The sequence below is a fragment of the Triticum urartu genome, chromosome 6, assembly GCF_003073215.2.
Source record: "Triticum urartu cultivar G1812 chromosome 6, Tu2.1, whole genome shotgun sequence".
NCBI lineage: Eukaryota > Viridiplantae > Streptophyta > Magnoliopsida > Poales > Poaceae > Triticum > Triticum urartu.
This window is the reverse complement of record NC_053027.1, coordinates 180,263,806-180,269,167: the sequence shown is the minus strand read 5'-3', so window position 1 is coordinate 180,269,167 and position 5,362 is coordinate 180,263,806.

The window sequence follows — 5,362 nt, the reverse complement described above, 5'->3', positions numbered from 1 at the left end:
GCCCCCTTTGAGCCACGCCGCAGGCCGCAGGCAGGCAAGTCTGGGGACCCCCGTTCCCAGAACACCGACAAAATGAAACATGAATGCACCTAGATGTTGTCGATTAGCATTTGGTCATATGCTCTGTAAAAAATGGGTGATTGCTACATGCCCGAAACAAAGCTACTGCTAGAGTGTTGCGTACAGCTGACATGTTTGATGAGCTTCGATATGAAGAGAAGACCGGAGATAGGTAATTCAGTGGGTTTGGGCTTGACAACAGGAAGCAGGAACACAACAATTGACGAAAACAAGATGCCAAACTATATTTAGTAGTGTATATATATTGTGGTACTATGTTCCTGTCAAGGGCAGCTTTCGTACCAGGGCCTAAAAACATTGTAAACAAGTAGAAATACTACTCCATTGTTACAAGTCAGCCAAACCTAACTATAGCAGCAGCAAAATTTCTATTAGTCTATAATAAGTATAACTATGCATCTACTAGTACTAGTAATTGTGGAATGTGACAGCAAGCATTAAACAGCACTTAAAACAAAGCAGCATCACAAGACAGATTTAATTCTCTGGGGCTACAGCAACATCTCAACCGAACTGCCGAAAATGTCCCTTTGCAGCTCGACATTTGAAGAAAGAAACGCCTCCCGAATCCCCGAACAAGGCACCAATTAGATTTGCACTAGATCCGAACAGGCATCCACACAATTCACTGAATATCTCAGACACTGCATTAGGCTACATCATGATGGGGGAAGGCAGAGGAGGGAGCAGGGGAACAACCTTCTATGGCGCAAAAGCAGACCACTACAGTAGGCTACATCATGCATTCAGAAAAATAGATTAGAAAAGAGGCATGCATACGATCACATCATGCATTTGCACATTCATTCAGTAGCTAAAATCAACCTGCAGCATAGTTGGTGAGGCCAACTTCAAGACCATAGCAAGGCAACTCATGGGAGTAGGCAGCGGCCATCACGACATCACCAGCAATGGTAGCGTAAACAATTTGGGCAGTGACATCCTTGTTGGTCTAAAGTACTAATGTTAAGAGATACAACATGACTCTATGGTAATAATAAGCAACATAAGCAACATATATAGATAATTGAGAAGTGCACAAACTATGATGAACAGATGAAGAATCTTTCAAGGATACAAATCGCACAACAAAATGGTACTTGGGGGTATTGTACTTGTTCTTGTCCTGGTTGGTCTCAGCCTGGCCCTGTAGTCGGTATTCCCCCTGAGAAAACAAGGGAGAAGGGAAAATCAGCCAATCAGAATCGCTGTCAAATGACAGAAGTAGCAGATTCATGGAGAGGCAGGTGTTAACACATACAACGCCTTATCTTGAACTGGACTTGGAAACGCTTGGAGTACGCCCTTGTCTTCTGGTTCTTGATGTACACCTGAAAGACATATCCATGAGAAGCACATGAGTACACCTAGGTTTGGAACATTAGTGCTAACCAAGAAACACTAGTAATCAATCAGGAGGCACAAATAAAACATTTTAAGATAAGATATCAAAGTGGTTCATAGTTCTATTTGATGGCGAGAAACATTGAATCTAACTAGTAATCACAACTAATTCCTAAATACAACAGAGTCTACTATCCAGCGACTACAAGTAGCTTCTGTGCGTCTAGAGGACTTGGCAGAAAAATACAAGAAGCAGCACTTACGGCCGGGAAATTGGATCGACAACGCAGAGGAACGTGCAGTTCCATCCATCGACTACAAGTACTAGTACCAGTAGTAGTATATCCCCAAGGCTTCAAGATGCCTACACGATCTTTGCTAAAGTTGCACAATCCCTAGAAATATCTCTACGTAACTGGTGCTGTAATGGATGCATGCATCCATCATTCTGTACTACTACCCCTGAATCTGCATAACTGGTGATGTGATGGATGTCGTTCTGTACTACTACCTGAACGGAAGAGGAACAACGACGGGGGAGGTGCGTACCTCAGTGCGCGACGCTGTGCTCGGCGAGCGAGCGGGCGGAGAGGACGGCGCCGGAGAAGGTAGAGGTGGCCGTGGTGCGGGCACGGTCCCGCGCGATCCGCCGCTCGCACGCCGCGTGCGCCGCCGCCATGTCCCGGCGTAGATCCGCAGCCACGGGCCCTCCCGCCCCTTCCATGGCCTCGGAGATGGAGGAGTGTGGTGGCGGCCGGGGCCTTCCTCTATCCTCCTGAGAGGCAGGGGCGGCGTCGGTGCCCGGAGAATACGAGGAAGAGGGGCGGTGGCGGGAGGCAAGGACGGGTCCGGCGGTGATGGGGTAAGGGAGCTCGCCGGTGGGGGTGGGGTTGGGTGTCGGCGACGGGATTGGAGATGAATCGAGGGTGTGGAGGGCGCGGATCCGGAAGCAACACGGCGGATCTAGCTGCCGCCTCCGCCTGACCTGCCCCTGCTCAACCGGGGAGAGAAGGTGAGGATGGGGTTTCACGGTGGCGGTGTGGGGGAAGGGCGTAGGCCGGCGACAGCGGTGGCGATGTGGGTGGGAAGAAGGCGTGGTGGAGGTGGGTGGCGGCTGCGCGAGGGGAGGGGAGGGGAGAGGTGGATCGCTAGGGTTAGCTGTGCGAGGGGTTTGCTGTGTGTGAGAGAGAGCGGAGGGGTGGATGGACAGATGGATGGATGGACAGATGTTTGCCATGTCATTGATCCATGCCATAGCTGGTTCCACCAATCAGAATTAAGCTTTTTTCTTTTTTCTCTTATAGTTTGTACCCTCTTATTCAGGCAAACATTTAACCTATTATAGTTAGTTCAAATAAACCAATATTTTGTACATGTGTGTATTTAGGGATGACAAACAATGTTGATTTGGGAGGTTTTCATTTTCTTTGCTCAAAAGAACCATTTTCCATTTTCTGAGTGACCAAAATGTGTTTTTTGTGAAGGAACTACCATATGTTTGTTGCAAAATGGCACAAAATCGTTTTTCTAAAATACTAGGTCATATTTAATGCACAATTGATAAAATGGTTGGGTGTCAAAAGCTTTGATCCACCTCTGGTGAAAAAGACAAATTCCTGCCAATTCAACAGGAAGCGGGCCAAATTTGAATTGTAGCTACCTCATAGTTTGCTCTTTATTTTTTCCAAAAATCATTTCTAGGTAAAGAAGTATCTATTTAATCAGAGAAACACCAAAAAATTCCAAGATTCAACCACTGGCTAGGAACGGTCATGCCCGCCGTTTTGACCGCATTTTGAAACGGGCATAAAAAATTCAAAAAAAAATCAAAAAATTGGGAAACCTTCGCATTGTGTCATTATATGTGACCAAGTATCCAGAAAAAATAATAAACTTGTAATACGGCAATTATTTTTAAAAAGTGTTCTCAGAAATGAGCTATCATGCGTGAAGATTCATGGCTTTCAAGCCAAATGATCAATCTTATGGCCACATTCATGACATAGTTTGTTGAAATGATCTCATATCATGCACAAGGGTGCATCTTGGAATTCCAAACAATGTTTCCTAAGGGAGTTTTCATTTTCTTTGGACGAAAAAACTATTTTCCATTTTTCGAGTGCCCAAAAGGAGGTTTTTTTGTGAAGGACCTCCCAAATAATTGTTGCAAAATTGGACCAAATCATTTTTATAAAATACTAGGCCATATTTAATGCACAATTGACCAAATGGTTGGGTGTAAAAAGTTTTGATCCACCTCTAGTGAAAAAGACAAATTTCCACCGATTTAGCTGGAAGTGGGTCAAATTTGAACTGTAGCTGCCTTGTAGTTTGCTCTTTATTTTTTCCAAAAATCATTTCTAGGTACATAAGTGTCTATTTAATCATAGAAACACCAAAAAATTTCCAAGATTCAACCACTAGCTAGGAACGGTCATTCCCGCCATTTTGACCGCATTTTGAAATGGCATAAAAAATTCAAAAAAATCAAAAAATTGGGAAACCTTCGCATTGTGTCATTATATGTGGCCAAGTTCCCAGGAAAAATAACAAACTTGTAATACGGCAATTATTTTTAAAAAGTGTTCTCAAAAGCGAGCTATCACGTAGGGAGATCAATGGCTTTCAAGCCAAATGATCAATCTTATGGCCACATTCATGGCATAGTTTGTTCAAATGATCTCATATTGTGCACAAGGGTGCATATTGGAATGACAAACAATGTTGCCTAAGGAAGTTTTCATTTTCTTTGGACGAAAAAACCATTTTCCATTTTTCGAGTGCCCAAAAGGAGGTTTTTTTTGTGAAGAACCTCCCTAATAATTGTTGAAAAATTGGACCAAATCAATTTTCTAAAATACTAGGACATATTTAATGAACAATTGACCAAATGGTTGGGTGTAAAAAGTTTTGATCCACCTCTCATGAAAAAGACAAATTTCCGCCGATTCAGTTGGAAGCGGGTAAAATATGAACTGCAACTGCCTCATAGTTTGCTACTTATTTTTTCCAAAAATCATTTCTAGTTACATAAGTACCTATTTAATCATAAATACATGGTTTGGTGGTGATACATCGAGCTTTGGGCGGTGGCCGAGGGCCCCAACTCTAGAGCGCGTAAACTCGCATGCCCGCCGTGTGGTCACCGCATGACCGTGGCGTTGCCATGTGTTCTGGGCGGCCTAGGAATATCTAGTGGGTTGGGCACTCCCCAGGTGCGTGCTAGGAAGAAAATTACAACATAAGATTCTCACGAGGAAACCGATCGATGCTCAAACATGAATTAGCAGCCAAGTGTTTGATTAGCGGTACGGGAAATGTACATGGATAATGGGCGTGAGTTTTGGCTGAGGATGATCAGTTACTAAGAAGACCGTCTTCACAAATTTTTAGCTCAAAAGGAGGAGCCTAGGTGGTACTTGCTTTGCAAAGTACCACACTGGACATAAATACGAATGTTGAAGCTGGGCTCAAAATAATGAATGGATTGAGCTGGCATTTGGTGTAGGATGGTTATTTGGGCATAGGAAAGCACTGTAGGAAATGGATACTACTTGGACATGCCAAAGTGGTACTTCCTTCACAAAGTGCTGCTCTAAACAGAATAGGAAAATGAATATTGTTGAATTATTTTTTAAATAGGCAAGGAAGGTTTTTGACATATTTGATGAAGATATGATCCAAACAATTTATGAGAATTTTTTGGGAATTTTTGGAATAACATAAATATAGGTTGCTTCACAACCTAGGGCAAAAATTGACACATGGACATGACACATAGGCAAAACTGATGAGATGGCGCCTAGTCATCGCAATCCACCACAATTTACAAGGATACGACCATCTATATTGGCCGTTAACAACAAGAAATAAGGCAGCGGACTAGCCCTGTTTGCTTTATGACCATTTCGTGTAAGGAAATTACGACCTTTCTGAC